The sequence below is a fragment of the Mercenaria mercenaria genome, chromosome 14 (genome assembly GCF_021730395.1).
Source record: "Mercenaria mercenaria strain notata chromosome 14, MADL_Memer_1, whole genome shotgun sequence".
Taxonomy (NCBI): domain Eukaryota; kingdom Metazoa; phylum Mollusca; class Bivalvia; order Venerida; family Veneridae; genus Mercenaria; species Mercenaria mercenaria.
The window spans coordinates 30483698-30507257 of NC_069374.1; the positions used below are offsets into that span (position 1 = coordinate 30483698).

General features: G+C 35.9%; 1 long non-coding RNA gene across 1 annotated transcript; it reads right to left on the minus strand.

The window, feature by feature from the left end:
* Nucleotides 1-4167: 4167 nt before the first annotated feature.
* Nucleotides 4168-16128, minus strand: LOC123527155 (uncharacterized). The gene is made up of 3 exons (XR_006681647.2): nt 15951-16128; nt 9178-9378; nt 4168-4384 (listed from the first exon to the last, which is right to left on the minus strand). It is a non-coding gene; the product is annotated as an uncharacterized LOC123527155 (long non-coding RNA).
* Between the last annotated feature and the right edge of the window lie 7432 nt (nt 16129-23560).

Here is a 23560-nt window from a genome sequence, read left to right on the forward strand (position 1 = left end):
TTTTGCCGCAAAAAATATTACCTCACAATGATTTCGCGTGATAATTCTTCATTAATACATCATATTTTTATAAAATGACTTCTAAATGTGCTGTCGGGCTTCATCGATTTAAAGATGAAACTTAAACCAGGTTCTACGTCAGTCTGCAGCTAAACTAGGATTATTTGTACCAAGGCGTACACGTTTGAATATGGTACAAGTATTTGTCTCTGAGCAGAGACTAGGAGTATGTAATTTGTTGTATATCTTAACATGGAAACAGAAAATTTATAAAAATACCACACTGAGGCGTCAATTTTTAAAACAAAAAGACAACGGAAGTGGTGTTAGCAAAACAAACGTCAATATTTATCATCTTATATTTTATTGCGTTAGCCTGGCTCCTTTGTTGTATGATGGCTTTATTTGCATTAATTTTGTTATTTATAGTACAGTGTAGTGTTGTTGGCATTGCAGATTTATATCCCGTCAGAATTCTCACTGGCTCGGATGTTATAAATCAGAGCTTAGAGATCTGTTGCATCAAATGAATATAGCTTTGCTTACGGTCAGTCTGTTGGGGCTTTGAATCTGGTTTATAAAATCAAACTCAGTTTCAGAAACCGACTCATTAAACGATGGATGCATTTCATACCAATCCAGCAAGCGAAATTAGAAAAGAAAATAATGTTTCTGATATGAGAGCACTAATTTCACACACTCAGAAAAGAACAGCATTGCAGTACGTCCATTGTTACAGCAATCGATCATAGGTTATCATCGAACCGATCGACACATAACCTACATGTATCAAAAATATTTCGCATGTATTTTGGAATACATAAATTGTTATAATTAAAAGCTAAATCTTAATAATAAACAAAATCTTAGTTAAATATGCAAGCAATTAACAAGGCCTGTCTACATCATGCCTTTCTGTTGCTTTCCCATGCCATACTCTCATCACTGGATAGCATTTAAATGCGCGTTTTATTTCAGCTTGCAATTTCACGTGGCGTTGTTCCATAGGAAGAATAAATGCAAAGCACTCAATATATCTTATTTTACGTAAGTTAACACAGTTTAAATTTGCATATTTTAGACATACATATTTCGTGATCAATCTTTTATTACGTTTTTTTTTTCTTTTTTTTTTTTTTTGATAAACTATGTTGCATTATTTGAATTTTCTCATAATTAACACTCTCTAAATGTTACAAAACAATCATTAGATGAATCAATCATCTGTTATTACACAAGAAGCTTAGAAGTTTAGAATTTAGGGCAAATAAACAAATATGGTATAACGTAGCAAGAATAACAGGAAAATATTGACCAAAGTGTGACTTTGGCTAATTAACAGAAAAAGGCATATAAACAATAATTAAATGAACATAAATGAAATATGTATAGGTAATATGCCTACTATATTTGTGTAGCAATACATATTTGAGCCGCACAATGAGAAAACCAACATAGTGGCTTTGCGACCAGTATGGATCCAGACCAGTCTGTGCATCCGCGCAGTCTGTTCAGGATCCATGCTGTTCGCTAACGGTTTCCCTAATTACAATAGGCTTTGAAAGCGAACAGCATGGATCCTGACCAGACTGCGCGGATGCGCAGGCTGGTCTGGATCCATGCTGGTCGCAAAGCCACTATGTTGGTTTTCTCATGGCGCGGCTCATTTACGGAATGATTACAATACAAATGAAACAGACATTTACCGAAACAGTTTTCATAATTTGACAAAGAGACATTTAAATAAGTCAGTATTTCTCGCATTTTATAACTCTTTTAGGTGTGTGAAAATATTCAAAATACTTTTCTCGTGGGAAAGGTATAACAATATTTATTACATACTCGTTTCTATTCCCCGTTAGGTTATACTGGTACCGGAAACGTCAATATTTTTCCATACACTGACGCCTGAATTTCCTATCGGGTGCGTGACGTAATTCATTGTGTGTTGTTGCACTAATTTTTTTATTTAGTTCGGTATTGTCAATCGTATTCAGGCTTTTGAACATATTTATGATATTTACATAATATTTATACGTGTAGATGCGTATGTAATAAAAAGGTTATTATCTTTGCATCGGGAAATATGCACTCGTTCTTCGGCGCAATATTTCCGCTGAAGAACTCGTGCATATTTCCCGATGCAAAGCTAATAACCTATAAGTATATAACTTTACTTTTTTTATGTTTGTTAACACACCAAGGACTCCTGGCATACTCTAGGTGTTACATTGTTGGATAGAGATTGCAAGAGATCGGAGATGCACATTTTGTCTTCTCAACCGTTTAAATACTGGATGTTTTGGTAACTTTTCCCACGGTATTCATTAGACTCTCTCAGTTTTGGTTCGTCACGATCAAGGTCAGATGTATGATTGTAGTAGTGTTCATTTTTCTTCCATGATTCCTATTGCTGTAATATAGGCAAGTTATGTAAGATGTCTAAAGATTCATCTACTTATAATGTGACCTTGTGGGGCCTAGCTGTTGTATAACACGAATCTATATTTGGCCTGTTTGATTGATCTCCTGAATAAATGTCCTGTGGCTTGCGTAATTTCGAGAAATATGAGTATAAAGAATAAGACAAATTGAAACGAAATACCCTCTGTAAATATAAATATCGAGATTGTATAATAAATTATTCTTTAAGCTTATTACAAACTGTATATTATAAAATTTTAGGTTACTATAGTGTGAACTGCCAGTCCTTCGTTCAGAACTTAACGTGCAAGTTTCAAATGTCTGCTTATCCGTGAATTTGACTGTTTGTGCAGACCCATACGAGTTTAACCCTTTGCCCGCTAAATTTCTATAATGAACAGGTCCATCATTCAATTTGCGCAATACCATTTATTATTTGAAGGGGTGTTCACTGGAAATATACTGACTGCAGACCATGATCAGACCATGATGTGCAGGCACTCGTCGCAAAGGCAGAATAACTTGCGCCAGCGGGCTAAAGTTCATTGAAAGCTGTATAACGCTATCTGGAAGATCTTTTGCAGGCACAGAACGCAGGAAAGTTAGCTGCTAGTACAATCGGTTTACACTGTATATGCGATGTAAGGGAAAGTACAATACCCTTCGGAGTCCTAGCACCGGCTTAAGTGGAACTATTCTATAAAAGCTCCGTTACTACAAAGGACTATGTATAGTAGCACCACGGAGTCCAGCTTAAATCGCCAACAGCGGGAATAGTCGTCCCATTTTAATTCGTAACAGATGGAAGCTTTGTCTTCTGCTGACGAAAAGGGCATCGTAAATGTATTTTAGACCATTATTGTTTGAAAATTAGGCCAAGGTTTAAGTTGTCATTTACGTCCTTTGCTTTTCACATGCTTTGGACATTTAAAATGGTTACTAACTGTACATTGAACCATAGACGCATGTTTTGGAACGACGAAAAATGGGAACAGGAGAAGTGATTCTTAGATTGTAGCATAAATTATTAAATAAATTCACCGCGCCGATAGCTTATTGGTATAGCGTATGCTTGGTATGCTAGATATTGTGGGTTCGATTCCAGGTCATGTCATACCATAGACGTGAAAAATTGTATATGTAGCTCCCTTGCTTGGTATTCAGCATGAAAGGGAAACTGGTTTCTTTTCTCTCATTGGTTTCTTTTCTCTCATAGATTCCATCACGAATGAGGTGTCGAGAGTTATAAATGTAAGTTTACAACATGTTCCACAATGGACCAAAACTAAATTTGTATAATCTACAAAATTACAGCATCCGTCTTGAATTCGCATTGGCTTTTTTCTTTTTTCGCGTACAGTGTACACGTCCCGCACACTACTAGTAATGCACACTTTATACAATATACTATATCCTGATATTTCTAGGCTTTCCATGGAAAAAAGTGAAAACGTGTCGCTAACAGTTATTAACAGAACACGTCAACGTGTATTTGTTCGCGTACATGTGCGCGTATTATTATAAATTTAAATAAGCGTGCGTGTGTCTACAGTTCGGAGCACTTGCAGACGTGCACGTTCATAAAATGTATACGCTGCCGCTCAAAATTGTAGCGGGAAATTCTTTTACATCATTACAAGGGATTCAGTTCATGTAAGGATACACGCGTTGGAAACTAAACTTCTTTATTATGTAGATTTCCTTTTAAACATCAAATTATTAAACATCAATTTTAGCAACAGATCTGTTTTTCTTTAAAATCTTTATTAAGAGATTTTTACATTTTCAATAAATAATGAATGGACAATTTTGAACACAAAGCTAACAACAACAAATAGTGCACTCAAATGACAAATTACAGCATAAAAAGACAAACGTGTTACAACATAGCAAGTAGCATTACGCAGAGAAAATAGTTCTTGCGGAACAATTGACCAACCACCAGTTCTCGTCATGTGACCTGAAATAAAAAAAAATCTACATAAACGGATATGCCAAAAGTGTTAATTGGGATAAAAGTCCCGTTTATGAGTACTTCACATCTGGCACGCCAAAGAACGAATCGGAGCGTCTTCTGTACCTTTCACTAGCTTCAGACTAAAACTACTAACAAACTTCTGCAGATATCGCCCATATCGGTTGCCGGTGCACATCGGTACCCGCTATTAATAAGCTTACACATGCTTGCTTACCGCGTGATTTTTTAAACTGTTTCAGGTTTTGTTTATTAAATGACATAACTACCCATTCACGTGATCTTCTCATATTTTGTATCAAAATTTTGAGTTTTTAAAGTGCCGTTACGGTGATGACGTACGTTTATCATTACCACGTCAAAACCTGAATACCATGCTGAAGAACGACGGTTTAGGAGAAATTATTTCTGTTTGAAAGTTGCAGGCAAAAGCACTCTTAGATATACATCTTTTGTTAAGGAATTTAGAGTTTGAATATGATCTTTTTGTCTTACGCCGAAAAAAAATGTAAGTAAATTGCGAAATAATACGGACAAAACTGTCAATCAAGTCTATTCAGACACTTAGACCACACCTGTCTTTGTCCAACAATTTGCCTTGCGGCGGCTTTGTTTGATGTAACGATTGACAACATGTGTATTGAACTGTCTTTTCAACGTATACATTGCACTCTACATCCCTTGTTTGTAATAATTCTGTCTTAAGTGTCATTAATTAAGGCGATCAACTGATGTATAGTTATATACATGTGTCCCCTGATATACAGTTTACATGAAAGTTGTGTTAAAATGTGTAATCATGACCGATGTGTCGCCCGTGTTCGAGTAACCTAGTACTCAACTTGTGATATCGATGTCCGTGAACTGAAGACTTTCTTTCGTATTCATTATAAAATCTTTTTATACCAGGTACATTAACATAAAGGCAAAAAGTGTGGATCAGGTAATATGTAAAAAATAATGGGATTTTTGTGTAGTAATTTGGACAATGACATGTTTGTTATAGAAGTCCCGAGCTTCTTTTGTCTGTCTGTTAATAAAATGTGGAGGTCAATGCCCATCTTTATATACCAAAATACGTACAAAATTATGTTTAAAAACTTGTTTAGTATAAAACTAAACATGGTAATTCATCCCTGATCGGCGATAAAGGATAAAACTAAACACGGTAATTCTTTCTCAGTCATTAACTTGGTAGCCGGGGAACAGTGCTGCGTAATGCCTGTCCAACTTTGTCTATTGATTACCCAATAAGCAATCAGTATTCCAGTACAATCTAGATTATTTTACTTATAAGTTGCGTAAAAAATGGGACATTTCTCACGTATGATTTGAATTCGTAATTTCTAAAGAACCTTTCGCATTTATTGATTTTATTCAATTTTATCATTCATATTGACTTTATTTACCCCTATTTCTACCAAAAAAAAACAACATTTGTATATTCTATTTACTTCATTAAACAGACTTTGCTGTGTTACCCCCATATTTCAGTTGATTGGTACTTTGCTTCTTCATGTAGTCTAGCAAACATGTTACCACTTTTTTTATGGACAAAATAGGGTCAGAAATACAGTCGGTCACATCACATAAGTTTTAGACCCAATAACTTTCTCCGTCTCCAGTTATATAAAACTTGAAAAAAAAAAATCAACAAGTTGGTTTATGTACAATCGACATATAAAAATGTCAAAAATTTATTTTAACATTCTGGTGGTGTTTTTTTTTTTTCGATACACTATGAGCAGAAAATTTAATATGGAATATTAAAGTCGTGGTGAAAGTTGGAGACACACTATAAGTGAAAATATGCCCGAGTAAAAGACTGGTTTTCAAATACTTCAAAACGCATCATTGTAAGGCATAAACATTATGGGGCTGTAGGTCTATAGTATTCAAACTGATATTCTTTAACGCAGGCATAGGAACAACGTCTGGCAAAAAACGTCTACATGTAGTTTTAGAGTGAAACAGTAATTGGAAGGAAAAACATGTTTTTATTTAAAAAAAATGGATGATAACTGTAGATTTTATTTTCATCGTTTATTTTTGTTTGATGAAAGATGTTTCGACAAATTAATCGTGGTTGGTTAGGTGACCCCTGCCATGTGTATTCGTTCTCTGCAACTGCCCCACTGAATTTTCAACATGCCCACTCTTTAATGTTTAACTCTTACCCTGCTAAATTTCTATAATGAACTTGTCCACCTTTCAATTTGGACAGCACCACTAACTGTTAAAAGGGGAGCTTACCAAAAAGGTACTGACTGAATGGTGAACAATGCAGATCTTGATCAGACTGCACGGACGTGCAGGTTGATCATGATCTACACTGGTCGCAAAGGCAGAATCAATCGTGTCCAGCATAATAAGGGTTAATACATTTCGTAGCAATATTGTTAGTTTCTAATATCAATTTATTATCAGATTTGGGTGAAATAAATGAGCCGCGCCATGAGAAAACCAACATAATGGGTTTGCGACCAGCATGGATCCAGACCAGCCTGCGCATCCGCGCAGTCTGGTCAGGATCCATGCTGTTCGCTATTAGTTTCTCCAATTCCATTAGGCTTTGAAAGCGAACAGCATGGATCCTGGCCAGACTGCGCGGATGCGCAGGCTGGTCTGGATCCATGCTGGTCGCACACCCACTATGTTGGTTTTCTCATGGCACGGCTCAAATGAATAACGTCTCAGATATTCAACACCTTTTTATCTAAGATTTGATGTAACTTTCATAAACAACGAATGAAATAAGTAGGTTCACGATATCTAAATGTAGCAAACAAACGAAAAGACGTTTATAGTACTCAAAACACCTGTATGTTTATTTTCTTACATCAGTTAATCAGAATTTTTTGTTCATTTGTTATACATGTAAAATATCAAAGATTTTTTGCCGATTAAACCCTGCTGTACGTCATTAATAACATAAATAACACGTTTTGGTAATTAAGGCACGTGTTTAATCAAATTTTATTAATCCATTAAACACGCATTTGGGCTGTTTCCTAATTACTATGAAATTAACGAATGGTGTCACATGATGTAACTTCTTGTTTTTCATATATACCTGCCCAATTTTCGACACGGAAACATTCTGTAACATATCCGGTATCTAATTAAATATATAAGTTTATTGTTGTTGTTATTGTTTTGCTTTTGTTTTATTATTATACATTAATTTTATAGTAAAGGTTTGCGTTATCATATTTAACAAGACATTGCCATTGACATCGAAACTTTTTCAAAGTTGGTCGTGTATATAGTAGTGGATTGGGCCGGGGAAGGAGTTTAGGGAGAAAGGTCAACCGCTAAACCTGACATGCAGGGCCTCCGAGGCCTGGTGGTTAGGACGCTGATTTTGAATCACTTCCTCTTTACTGATATGGGTTCAAAGTCTCGCTAGAGATGTAGAATGCGTCATGTCTTCCTAGTTAGAAACATACTATTTGTCTCAAACATGCCTGTCAATAAAACTTGAAACATAACTTTGTAATGATCATGTAATTTTGTTTGCCCGTTGTGACAATACCCTTGGTTAGACCAACACTGTCAGATTTAAACTCTTTTCGGAGAATTGTCTTACATAAGAGAATTTAATACCGACCCTTGTATCTAAGCCATTTATTCATTTTTTTTCCTCAAAAAAAAGTGTTTGATGCCGACCCCAAATGCGTCTGTTACCGACGCCTGTACATAAGCCACCCACCCCATTCCGAAGGACTTTGATACTGACCTCTGCACACACAACATTTCACCCGAATGAGTTTGATACAGACGCCTGTATATGAGCCATTTTTCCCAAGAACGAGTCTATATATTAGCCAGTTTCCCTTCGGAACGAGTTTGATACAGACCCTGATCTTGAATACGCAGCTTAACCTTTACCCTGCTAAATTTCTATAATGGGCTTGTCGTTTGGACAATATCATTAAGGAGATGTCACGGCTGAGATAGTTTAGCATTATTACAATACACAGTCGGTATTGGAATTGTGTTTCCAATACATGTGCTCATTAGATAAATCCTCAATATCTATGTGAAAATAAGGGATGTGTTTTGTATGATTGCCACACTGTGAGTTGCTCTAATTACTGACAAATGACTGAAACAATAGGAATTCGTACGAGAGATGGATAGACAAAACGACAGTGAGGTAACAATATATTCTTTTATTGTTTTAATGTACGAGTTGTAAGCTACAATAAAGAATACCCATTTTATGAAAATCAAACTGGAAGTTAGAAATAACAGAAAAAAAATAATTAGGTCATGAGTCATCATATACCTGTCAAAATTTGTCATTAGTTTTCACGAGCTGTCAAAATTACTTTTATCTCTCTATTCCTCAAATGCATGGTTTTTGAAAGTATCTTGGATGGATATTGTAGTGTGTAACTTACTTTACATTCCACATTAATATTTGTGCTTGAAATTGCTTTGTTGAGGTAACCGACGTCACATATGAATGTCTATTGTTTTAGTTTACTGTCTGTTATAAAGGTATCAAATCTCAATATTAAGATATAAGAATTGTTCCTTTCTGGTAGACAATTGAAACTATTTGGTTGAATCATTATAACAGTTTTTGGAAAGAACTGAATATTCTTTGTTTTTTTGTTATTCATCCGAAATTCAAAAAGTGACATCACCTTAACTGTTTAAACGACAGACAACTTTAAGGAGAGCTAAAAGTGATCCTTTTAGCAATTGTGTCGCTGTTCAGAGGTTTTCTTTAGCACATGTTTAACAAAATCTTTATATGTACAACTTACCAGAAACATAAATCTCTGACCACATGGTCGATGTGATTTCAGTCTAGTATCGCCCGTAGGTTACGCAACATGCCTTTATTCCGTATCTTTGTACAGCGACACGACCACATGCTCTTGGCCACAAGTAGCGGAAGGCGTATTCCTCATACCGAGGGGGCGTGTATACACATCGTCTTCGGCAAACATAGGTGTAGCAAATACCTGTAAATAATCGATTGCACCTGTGAAATGTGGGGTCTTGGCATAGGTACTCGTAAACGATCTTTGACACATCGTCTACGGTAAACATAGGTGTAGTATACACTTGTAAATAATCAATAGCACCTGTGAAATGTGGGGTATCGCGTAGTACCGGTTCATCTTTCAATTTGGACAGTACCATTAACTGTTAAAAGGGATGCTTACCAAAATAATACTGACTGAATAGCGAACAGTGCAGATCATGATCAGACTGCACATATGTGCAGGTTGATCATGATCTACACTTGTCGCAAAGGCCGAATCAGTCGTGTCAAGCATGACAAGGGATAACAATAAGCCTCTGCTAAAGTTGTCCTAAAATCGAATCTCTCGCTACAGATAAATCTGTTAGGGTGGATGCATAAACACATATTTATTAGTATTCTTGCATTTTTGCATTTCTTAAAAACTCGTTTTTGTTATCTTATTTATTTTATATCAAAAATTCAAATCAATATGAAGCGGACATACAACATACTCGAAACAAACTGCCCCTGTGATGCTGTGTCATTGTATTTCATTAATAAATGTACAAAATGGCGTCGTTCTGAAATTTATGTCAAATTCGAGAACAAAATTTCAAATGAAAGACACTGTCTTAAAGAATAGTTGTAGCGAAAGCTCATAACTGACGGTGAAAATAAAAAAAATGAATCGACATATCTATGTGTTTTTAATACCTTTAGTGTACTTAAGATTAAAATCAGGAACTGTTTTTTAAGGCACAGTTATTATGTCATCAGTTTTTCGTCATGTTTTGTAAATTAGAATCCACTAAGATGATCAAATGTTATGCTGCAAATAACTTAAGCGGTTATTTAAATGACAAATCCTGTAATAAAAAAAATCTTAAGTTTACTTGCGAAAAAACAACAACAACAACAACACAATTTGCCACAAACAGCATATTTTGTTTCGACTATAGAAGAAATTGCGGATTATACCACAGCGACAGAAATGGCAACCATTTAAGGGTTATTTTCACAAAGCTCTTTCTCAGTATAATGGTGGTTTAAATATTTGTATTCCCTTTTTATCATATTAGTATAAAAAGTTATAAAGTGATCATTTAGAATAATCTCAATCGATTCGAACACCGAAACAGAAAGAGCGTTTTCGGATTTCGTCAGTTTTGGAAAATATTTCATAACTTTTATTTATATATTGTAAACGTGACATTTTTCTTACTGGTTTAACCTTACAAATTGTCTTCTAAGGTGCATCCTAAAAACGTGCTTATGTGTCAGTGGCCACCTGTTATGAACACGAAGTTTTCCTTCATATCTAATTTGTCATTACATTAAATATAAATGTCTTACATTGTTCTTCTACATGCTCGATTAGGTTGTTTTTTTTTAATAATCTGCATATATCGTTATAAAATAATAATTTATTTCATGTTCACCGTGACTTTACAAATGTGATACATCATTTTGACAATTTCTACGGAATCGAGTTAGGGCCATATGTACAAATCGCGCTTAATCAAATGTTGGCGCCAATAGAGGTATTTGGTTTGCAGAGGAAAGAGTTTACAGAAATATGAAAAGGAAATTAACTTGGATTAAATCGGGAATATGCTGAATTCGATGTTAAACACAATGTCGAAATAAAACCCTATAACTTCAACTTTAACCGTCACGCCGGTTGTAATGACACGGACGCTAAGACGTGAAAGTTTAATGCTTGTATACTGGTCGGTTTCAGGTGATTTCTGTCTAAACAAATACCCTCTTGTAGGATATTCCCATCTACAGCAACAACTAATGAATTTTTACAAGAATCTACGACAACACTGTTGCATTTTACTGTCGTGTCGTAAAAAAAATGTACTTTGATACGAGGTCTCGTGCCGTACCGTTATATCGAACTGTTATGGTGCTAAGTTGGGCCATCATTACCACGTATCTCAATCTGACTAAAGTACTTGATCTTCTAAACGAAGATCTGAGAACGACGCATTCACATTCGTCTTCTGTATATTTTGGATTTCCAATATTGCTATTTTTATTTTCGCAAATCTATTTTTATTTGAACCAATCAGACAACTTGTTCGAATGTCAAAGAGTAAGAAACATTTGCAGCCAACTCAGGGCTCGAAACCGGGACCTCTCGCTTACAAAGCAAGTGCCCTACCGACTGAGTTAACCGGTTATCTTTATGACATAAAAATTGTAGATATCCAAAACGAAGGTTTTTTAAAGCTTGCAGAATGTTGTAAGTTAGCTTTTGATTGGCTAGCGGAAGGGTCGTCAGAACGAGGCTATCAATAGCTCGTTTTCAGATCCTAAGCGTAGCGTAATAGGAATTGTACTTTAGTCAGATTGCACGTTTCTTATAGTCACAACTACTTAAATTTAGAAATGGAAAACAAGAGAAAAATATTTATGGCCCCAACAGTATTCCGTTCACATATCAATCTTGTTAATGGATTGTTATGGCAAGTTTCTTAGGCTCGTGTTGCATGTTGTTTGTACCTGTCTTAAAACATGCTGTTTGTTTTATAAATCACGTTACATAAACCAACAAAAAAGACATATTGTCTGGTTTTGCGTGCACAAAAATAGACACACTTGACAAAAAAAAAATCCGACTGAGAGCAGATCAGTCTGTATCATTCTGACATTGTTAACCTCAAACGTACCGTATAAACCCTAAATAAGTTGAAGGCTATTTGAATTTTTTTTTCAGATTTTTTTCCTTATGATTTGAAAGTGATTTCAAATATCTGTTTAGAAAGCCAGTTTATGTCTGTCTGAATTCGTCAACAACTTCTGTCATTTATTTCGCAAAAACTGTGAAAAAAAATCATTTCTTATATTCACATTACATTTCCTTTCCATTTGTAAACAAGGTTATATTTAACAAATAATCAAGGCCTTCTAGTGGTTTATCGTCGAGTTTACCACGGTTCAGAGTTCAGATGCGTAGGAACTGAACCACGAGGGCGTTAGTTGTTTAACTTGAAATCAAATCGAGTCAAGTTAGAATATAAATTGCACTCATTTTGTTACATTTAACATTAAAATCAGATTGACTGCAACGTCACCTAAGGGACGTTCTCCCTGACCAGACGCGAACGTAGTCAAAACAGCGACCCGTTATAACTAAGTAGCGCTGTCGTAACTTTGGCGCCTTCCCTTTTGCAGTTCATATAAAATGAATGTCATAATTTTCAATGGAAAAAAATAGGACGAAAGTAAATATTTTTAATCAAATAAATTAATTTTAACATTACCGAACCAGAGCTTTGAAGTGTTGTAGTATATCGTGTATGGCTTTTGGCATGACACGTTGTAGCAAATCGTTAATTTTGAAAGTACTGAATCTCAAAATTAATGAACTTATCATGAAACCCGTTAGAAACAGATCGGGACATCGATCAACTCAAAAACCTTTTTCAATGACATTATTTTTTTTTCTCAAATGAAACAACTATCAAAGCAGAGGAGACTGGATTTAAACGAATATGAATTAATGCTGGTGGCACTTATCAGGTGAAAAAGAATGTTTCATTTGTTGTTGTTGTTGCCTTTTTTTTCCCCAGCTCGACTTTGATTCCTGAGTGGTATTGGGTGGGGGGGGGGGGGGGGGGGGGAGGAATATCTGCTATAAACAGTGTCACTGATAGGGTTAAACGGCGACTGTGATACCTTGATGGCACTTACACCGAATGTCTTCTTTATCACAAACTTGTTCAGTTTTTGCTCCACATAAATGCGTTTTCTTCAATATGCTTTACCTAAATTCCTTACTTGAAATATATGAACCTCGAGGGTGTAACTTTTCGGGGATCATTACTTCGACTTGGTGTACTTTCTGAAAGACGTCGTAGTGTTGTCATATTGATAACATGCATATGACCGGACGTTGCTTGCGAAATGCGTGCATTATCGCGTGACGTTGGAACGTTTTAACTTTCCTAAAGTCATCGCTAAAATGATCTGGTCGATTCGAGATATTAGAGTTCAAAACTGGATCAATAAAAGCAATGTGAACAAGAGATACAACTAACAAAATACTAATTACGATCGCTTATAATTAGGCTTTCGTTTGGTCATAAATATATGGTAGACTAGATCTAGTGTTTTAAGACAACTCTGAGGCCATATGCCAATGTATTTCATACTAAACTGAAATATACGAAAACGTGATTTATTCTAAAGTTATGATATCAGTTCAGTCAGCTAACTATGATATCATAGAAGTTTCCGTTTACAGGAGTTACCAGAACCAGAAATGTGACATATTCGTTTTTGCGGTTTTTGCTTTAATTGGCGTACAGATGCGAAACGTAGATTTATAAATGTGGGACATTTTCGTACGATTTTTGTGAAATATTCGAATGAATTCATCACACAAGTGCGAATAATTCGGTTCTGTGAAATTTACCGTTCAACATAACCCCGCATATGATAGATTAATTGCTTGTGTATATAAAGTAGGAAATTACAAAAAAAAAAAAAAAAAAAAAAAAAAGCAGAAAATGACGTGTTACTATCGTGGCAATGTATGTCACATTTTATTTGCATGTTGATCGTAAATCTATAATTATCTTTCTAGTCAGTGTGCATCATAGGGTGACCGTTAGTCACCTTTTATGTGCAATTACTTTTAACCCTTACCCTGCTAAATTTCTATAATGAACTAATACATCTTCCACTTTGGACAGTGCCATTAACTGTTAAAAGGGGTGTTTACCAAAAAGATACTGACTGAATGGCGAACAGTGCAGATCATGATCAGACTGCACGGATGTGCAGGCTGATCATGATCTACACTGGTCGCAAAGGCAGAATCAGTCTCGTCCAGCCTGGTAAGGGTTAAGCAAAAGTATACCGCGGTACACATCAACGATTGCTGAAAAAATACGATTACTCATTTACCTAGTACGTGATACTATATCATAAAACTTTTGACAGTCGATACACTTTTGAGAGTAGTATTAAAATACCATATAAAACACGCACGTATATCATACGTTGTGACGGTTCTATCACAATCGAGCATAAACTAAACGCAGTAATACGCAATGTAAAACAAGAAAAATTAAGCTCGTTCTTCTGTCACACTCATACTGCCATACTACCTGACGTATTCCTCCACCAACAAAGGCTGGGAAGTTGCAATCTAAATGGTGTCGGCGTGACTATTAACTCAACAAAATAAGTAAAATAAATCGTATTGAGTTGCCTTCTTCAATGTGTATGTAACGCACACAAACAAATCGTGAAATATATAAATTACTCATATCACAAAATAATGAATTTGTTTGTGTTGGGTATATTGCCGTTTTTCAGCAGTATTTCAGTTATGTAAGGGCGGACAGTTAACATAATCACTGTTCCTGGATTCTGTACCAGTACAAACCTGTTCTCCGCAAGTTACTGCCAACTTCCCCACATGAATCAGAGGTGGAGGACATATGATTTCAGACAGAGTGTTTTATTAAATCGTCACTGAAAGCAAACGCCCCACCCGGTGATCTACAACAGGGTTCAAATTTAGACAAGCATACAAGCTAAATGCTAGTGGAATTTGAAAATAGCTGGTGGGCTCGGAATGTACTTGCTCATTTCAGATAGTCAATAATATACCAAGCAAATGTCTTCAAAAGTTTAATAAAGTTCGTTCTGCAGGTATACATTTTTTTCTGCATGAAAGGAATGTTATCATTTATGTTTATAAATGATGTTTCATTGTTTAACAAAACTCTGATATAAATGCATGAGTGCAGCTTATATCAAGTTAACATGAAAGGCTTTGACTTTAGCTTGTAAGTGGATAAAAACTAGCTATTTTATTTTAAGCTAATAGATTTTTTTGTGACTGGCTACTTACAGAGATTATCAGTAGGTTTTGGCCAGTAAAATATTGATAAAGTAATTAAATATTATTGTTTAACATTAGCCGGTATCTTTTCATTTTGGCTAGTGAACAAAAAGAGCACTACCTACTTTTAGCTAGTAGAAAATATTGCTAAATTTGACCCCTGTACAATATAATAAAATGTAGATATTTATTTTACACTCAGCTGTGCATGAAACGTTTTAAGGTAGAACTTTTCTGTTTCAATAACGAGAATCCTGTTTTATTCTTACGTTGCAGTTCTACTGTTTGTACTTTCAGTGAACTCATTTCGAGAATAAAATTGAGGTTGTCACAATCTTTCATGTCAGAAAAAGTAAACATTGAAAATAATTTAGATTAAATTTTTACGAGTCCTCATTCCACATAGCATTTTGTACCTCAAAAACATTTTTTTTCGACGCCATTGAGCCAAAAATAAATAACAAGTGCATGTCCTTAAACTAAATAGAAACAAAATAAATGCTACTGATATTCTGTCAAAATTTTTATACGTTTTTTTTTCTTACGTGATTTCTTTAAAACATCTTAATTATTTGTAAGATTAACAGAAAGAAAAATGTTATAATATTGTTATCAATGTAATGTAGAATACACTCTTAAATATGCAATCGGTGAAAATGCAACAGATTAAATATTTTCATCTTAAAAAGAAAATAGTTCACCTTCAACTTGTGTCATCTGTAGTGCCATAAGGCCACATAGTACCAGGATTATCATAGACTTGGTGTTCATCTTTTAAGACGATTGTATAATCCTCAGGTTAGCACTTTGATCCTGCCGCTTATCTAGTTAACTGGACCTCTGTCTTATGAAACCTCTATTCTTATGTGGACAATTCGTATAGGCTGACGACAAACTGACGTAAATAGATTTACCCATACAATATCTATGTTTCTTTTTTGCGCCGAGACTAAAATCTGTCAAGTCAGTTTACAGCTGAACGGAGCTGTCAATCAAGGTAAATTGCGGCGATGTACCGCAGACAAGAACATAGGACGCAACGCCAGAGATCATAAATAAAATATGACATGCTGGTCAGGACGTGCATACCTAACGTACATGTCAATACAACGTTACAGCTGGTTGAGGGTTGGTCATTACATTGTGCATACGTATTTATTCCGATTCAGGCGCTAGCGTTATATCATTGGGCATTGTACTGACAAACGTCACAGCCAGTCCAGCGATTACCTCTAGGAAACTGACATCACAGTTTGACTGATAGTTTCAAAACTCGCACGTGTACGGGTACATGTAGGACTTCATTCTTTACTTTCGTGACGGCCTGGGCTGTCAAAACTCGAAACATCGTAATTTCCCCAAAATTCTGCTGTACACATTTAGAAACTATTTGTTACATGTTGTACTCCTAAATCTGAAATTTTAATATAATATATTACTTGTAGCGAGACTCGATTTTTCCGGACCTCAGCTCACGCTTATTGATACAATATGACAATCGCCGTCAGTTGTGCATTTTTCGCAGGTATTTCTTTCATTGATACAAGTTAGCGTTTTGTTACAGCAGGTAGCGGTCCGTTTATTATGCTGCTATTTTGAATGATCTGCGACAATGGCCTAATTTTGAACAGTCTCAAAGACATGCTCTCTGGTAACTTGTTTTTGAACAATTATTATTCTGCAGATGCTAATCAAGACAATTCTGTTCAATTTTTGTGGGCAGCGAAGCGTGACGACAGATTTACCATACCATAAATTTACGGTCAAAGCGCTTATCCGAAACCGAAGAACAAGTAGTTCCATGTCCTCCATAAATTTTACGTAATTCAAGGCTTTTTGACTTTCAGAAAGCTTCTTAGATTCAACTTTATCAAAAAATGTATTTCTTAAGTACATATTTGTCGTAATGCATACTTTATAACAAAAACAACGCGTATGAAAATGAGCATGCTTGCTTTGATCACATGACCAAAACAATTCTTCATCACGTGACCAAAATAAACTATAAATACCTATAATCGGTATTAAGACCAAGTTGCGTCTGTTGTAAACGTTTTAAATTAAAACTCAGTTCCTGCTAAAAAAGTTAATCGAATTTTTATCATTTTAACAACACCAAAGAGCTTGTTTTGGTCACATGATCAGTGCACCCGCGCGTGTATCTGTCGAACTTTGTAGCATAGAAATGGGTTTATGGAAAGATATATTGCATGAAATCAACAGAAGAGGCGTTATCTTATTTATTTTTCATAGAGAAAGATACGATCCTTTCATAATATTTCTTTAAGTAAATTTTATTTGCACGTCTCAGGAACGGAGGGGGCGAAAAAATCGTACCTATTTCCCGAAAATACGAACCAATGCACTTCAATTTGGTTTAATATAAAATTCCGGCTGGTGTTTGTGATTGACTTAAATGGTATAACTAATTCGATAGAAACATTATTTTTAACAAGTTCGCCTTTTAATCGCCGGTAGATTCGCGGTGTTTTCGTCCCCAAATATTCACGTACCGGCGTACGATTTCTTCTGGGATAATTATACAATAGCGGGATTCGGAAGACGGCAACGAAAAAATTTGAGACAATTCAAACTAAGTTAGAAAAATGTCAATTTTTTAATGTTTGCATTTTTAACAATAAAATTCGTAAAAAGATCCTTTGGAAGCATAGAATGCAACCAAGAAGAATAATAGCAGAATCGGTTTGATTGAGTCTGTTCACGAGAGGTAATGAAATGTGCAACACCTCTAACGCCCATAGCATCGGCTTAAGCGAAACTCTACATATGTTGAATGGACTCCATGATCCCAAAGGACCAGAAAATATAACAACCCTAAAACATGCATGTTGTCATGATTATGAGGCATGCTATATTAATCTACAGCTGAAAAATGACTGAATGCAACCCGAAAATCATGATGTATGCTGATATTAAAGACAGTAGTAGTTGTTTTGGTTGTTTAAAATTGAATGAAACATTTAATTTCATTGTAAATATTCTTTTGTAGTTGCTTTTAGTTTAAGAACTATTCCGAAGTGTCTTTTATCTATGTAATTTATGTATAATATATTCATAGCCTGCTTTTACCAAGATGAGATCTCATTTGAAAAAAAAAGTCACGTGTCAAAGTCACAGGGGCCTGAACATGTAAACCCGTTTCTGATCAATAACTTGAGAATCACTTGACCCAGAATGTTGAAACTTCATAGAATGATTGGACATGTAGAGTAGATGACCCCTGTTGATTTTGGGCTCACTTGATCAAAGATCAAGGTCACAGGGGTCTGAACATGAAATGTGCAACACCTCTTACGCCCCTAGCACCGGCTTAGCGAAACTCTACATAATTATGTTGAATGGACTCCATGATCCCAAAGGACCAGAAAATATAACTACTTGAGAACCACTTGACCCAGAATTTTGTAACTTCCTAGGGCGATTGGACATGCCAAGAAGATGATCTCTGTTGCAGCCAACCATTAGTGTATCTTTGTCTTTCGCTCCTATCCTCTACTGACCTCTTGCCTATTACGACTACTCATTGGGGGACTAGGGAGACATGGGCATCTTCTAATTTGAAAATTAACTGCCCTCCTTCGAAGGAAGAGGGTTATATTGTAAATATTAGCGTTTGATGACGGATGTTGGTCGGTCTGTAGACAAATCAGTTTCCGGATGATAACTGGAGAACACTTGGGCCTAGGATCATGAGATCGGGAGATTTGTCATGACCAGCAAATGACCCCTATTGATTTTGAGTTCAGTAGGTCAAAGGTCAATATCACATTGACAATGGAACTTTTTTGCCAGAAAACTAGGTTATGCTTTGGTCTAAGATAACATTTGATACGGAGGTCATTTAAGACTGGTGAATGATCCACAATTATTGATTTAAGGTCAATAGCTAAATATCCAGTGGGCAGTGACCAAATAATGTCTGTTCCTTGTCAGTTACTTCATGCAAGTGCTCTACAAGCTTTTGTTATAACTAGAATCTCCAAACATCACATAATTATCAATTAGTCCACGACCTTTGCTCACATTTACTGTTATTGCCATTGTTCCAGTAAAAGCAGGATGTTTTCCATTGATTTGTTAAAAAATGGTTATAATTCAAAAAAGATTTCGAACAAAATTAACCAAACATCACAAAATTTTCAATAAGCACATGAGCTTTGCTCATATATTATCTTATCCCCTTTGACAGAGTAAAAGCAGAGTTTTACCTCTTGATTTGGTAACAGAAAGGTTGAAAATGCTTATGAATCAAAAGTAGTTTAACTAGAATCACCAAATTTAAGCTAACTGTTCTTGCCCATTACCTGAAGCTGTCAACCGCTGCCCACAACAGTCCTCTCAGTGCTTTGATTAACATAAGCAAAGATTCAGTCAGCCAAAAATAGCGCTGAAATTATTGCCGCTCGTTCAATATATAAGCGTTGTATGGAAGAGCATAAGTGACAGGTGCGTTTTATTTATTAAATCGAAATTTCGAGATACTAACTCGAAATTTCGAGATGCTTAAATCAAATTTTCGGGTTACTAGCTCGAAATTTCGACTTACTAACTCGAAATTTCGGGTTACTTACTATAACTCGTACAATGGCCTTTCGGATTAAGATGGTTCTTCTGTCAGTTAGTTGAGATTTCTCGGACTTGCAGAAGTGAAACTGTAAATAAAATCCTTAGAGGCTTCAGTGGCTGACTGGTTCAGGTTGCTGGCTTCAAATCACATACACCTCAATGCTGTGGACTTGAAATGTCATTTTGGGTGTAGAATTCTTTCATGTGAGGAAGCATCCTGTTGGCTTGCACGAAGGTGCACCTCAACCATGAAAAACTGGAAAGTCACCAATGACCTATAAATGTGTGGATGTGATGTTCAGCTCAACCCTCCCCCCACCAAAAAAAGCAAGAAAAAAAAAAGCACAAAACCTACTGAATAACTGGGGTATCTCAGTTAGGCTAGATCGTACTGTGGAATTATTATACCCCCACAAACGAAATTTGGCGGGGGATATATAGGAGTGATCTTGTCGGTCGGTCTGTGGGTCGGTCCCTTCTAACCCGTTACGTAAGTCGAAACTTTGAGTTAAGTAAGTCGAAGTTTCGAGTTAAATATCTCGAAATTTCGAGTTAATAAATAAAACGCACGTGGCACTAATGCTCTTCGGTAGTGTCAGGGTTGGGGGACAGGGTTATGTTTTTTTAGTTTGTCTTGTCACTGCAAATATAAACGATAACGTAAAGACCTTTTTGGATAATCTTACACTGCTGGTAAACAAGTAAATAAGAATGATAAAGAAAAATGCTACATACAAACAGTTAATGTTTTATAAGCAGGCGCAAAATGTTCTAAATCGCTTTACGCGGAAGGTTAATGACATATTTTCACGATTATTACATCCGCTACGCGTGCAGCATCTTTTTGTTTCGGCCGTTTGATGTTTCCTAGGATCAGTAGTCAGCACAATAAAAGTGAAATGAAGTAGAATGTTCATTTTTTTATAGCAATAAAAAGTTTTTTAAACACATTGCTTCGCACGGTAAAGATAGTTTCTTTATGGCGCAGGTGGTAAGTCAATGTCATCTGATGTCAAATTAACAATTACAGAATACATTCAAGGGCACGACGTTTGAAAACAGTACTGCTTCACGAACCGCTGACAATGTGTCGCTAATGTTCATGTTGCAAACAAAACAGCCGAGTCTGCGTTCTAACGTCTCATACTTGGTACAAATATAATAATGAGCCGCGCCATAAGAAAACCAACATAGTGCATTTGCGACCAGCATGGATCCAGACCAGCCTGCGCATCCGCGCAGGTTGGCCAGGATCCATACTGTTCGCTAACGGTTTCTCTAATTGCAATAGGGTCTGGACTATGTTGGTTTGCTCATGGTGCGGCTCATATATGAAACAAGTGACTCCCGAGTGGGTCACTTTCGACCTCATGGTAATACTTGTCGAAAAGATGATGCTATATACCAAACATCTAATCTCCAGCTAGTTTTTATTCGCAGGAGAATATTTTGTTTTCTTGCAACACAAGAGGTTACTGTTGACACCTGTGTTAAGATCTGTATGTCAGATACAGGTCGCCCGCCCGCTTAGCTAAATAGAGAGAGCGCAGATCTACGGATCTCAGGGTCGCGAGTTTGAACCCCGGGCGGGGAGTATGTTCTCCGTGACGATTTGATAAAATACATCGTGTCTGGCATCATTCGTTGCGGAGAACAGGTTTGTACTGAACACCGGTTAGGTTAACTGCCCGCCGTTACATAACTGAAATACTATTGAAAAACGGCGTTAAACCCACAACAAACGAACTGATACAGGTCAATGAAATGTTGCTACATACAAAATATCTAAGCTGCATCTAGTCTGGTCTCAGAAAAGAAAATATGCAGCAATTTGTGCTGCTTTACCTTTCTTCTTGTGAAAGCAAACAGAAATCTGAATATACTGACGCCACTTGTATAAACTTTAAATCAGGGACACCCAAGTAATAATCTGGTAAAGATTTAATACAGATGATAAAGGAAAATGTGTTTCTGTAAAATTTACGGTCGCATTGCACCTACTGGGTCTGTAGTAAACTGTCCGAATTAAACGTTGATTTTTAAAATTATCTAAAAATACTGTCAATTCGGCAAGATATATCGGGACATATCACGAATTTACTCATCATGCTAAATATAGTAAATCAATGTAATTTGACGTAAAACGAAGAGACTGATGAATAAACAAAACCATCCCAGACAGATGAGCGTGTAAACCAAATACATCTTCCTTTTAGCTACACTAGGCGTAATACTAGAAAACGTGACGCATTACACTACTTTAAAGACACTACTTTTGACAGCGACAAGAGTCCTCTTCTGGATGGGGAAGTTGTCATATTATGTGCAATAGGAACCACACGTTTTATATTAAACCCCAACTGAAGGGCATGCATGTTCTCTACATAAACCACTACCACCTACAAGCCAGGATTCATAAACAAATTTGTTGTACTTTCAATATAACATATTAGCTATCTTTTATGACTGACGGATGGACAAACAGACGGACGAACGGACAGATAAAGGGACAAATGCTACAAATTGCCTTCTATCTTTGTTCCAGGTTTCATAAACAAATCTATTACTTTTAGTGTTCTAGCAGAACCCGCCATTGACTGGCGTAAGGGAAGGTAGGTGGATGAAACAAACGGAGGAAATAAAATAGCACGTCATCTTCCATCTATACACCATTTTAAATTATATATCACAAGCTGTAGCAGGATCCGTTTTTGTCACATTTTGGACTACAGTGTACTTTTTGCCATAGCAACCGCAATTATTTCGAAGCAACAAAACAAAGGACGAGTATATTTTTCATATTGCTATCAATGTACTGCAGTATATATATATATACACACCAACTTTCATAAACAAGAGCTGTCACAGGAGACAGAGCGCTCGACTATTTCGATGCTGGATAGTAAAACTGGGCACATCTGAGGAAACTAGAGCTGTCACTGGAGTGTTTAATGACTTCAATTGTGGATGTAGATATTGCCCAATAGCCTGAGTCTATGTCAAAAATATCAACTTAAAGTAATAAGAGAGGTAAAGATAAAATGTATCAAAACACTATATACGTATATCCTAAGCAAAAAGGGGCATAATTCATTAAATATTGGTGCCAGAGTTATGCACCTTGTGTCATATGGTGTGGGTGATGATGTTGAACAACAACTTTAAGTTTGAATCAAATCCATTCAGTAATAACAGAGACAGAGTGAAAGTGCATCAAAACTTTAACCTAAAATTCTAAGTAAAAAGAAGAATAATTAATGAAAAATCGGTGCCAGAGTTATGCACCTTGTGTCATATGGTGTGGGTGATGATGTTGAACAACTATTTTAAGTTTGAATCAAATCCATTCAGTAATTACAGAGACAGAGTGAAAGTGCATCAAAACTTTAACCTAAAATTCTAAGTAAAAAGGAGAAATAATTCATGAAAAATTGGTCCCAGAGTTATGCACCTTGTTTCATATGATAAGGGTACTGATGTTGAACAATTGTTTAAGTTTGAATCAGATCCATTCAGTAATAACAGACATAGAGTGAAAGTGCATAAAACTTTAACCTGAAATTCTAAGTAAAAAGGGGATTAATTCATGAAAAATTGCGCCAGAGTTATGCATCTTGTGTCATATGATGTGGGTGAAGACGCTGAACAACTTTTTTAAGTTTGAATCAAATCCATTCAGTAATAACAGGGGTAGAGTGAAAGTGCACCAAAACTTTAACCTAAA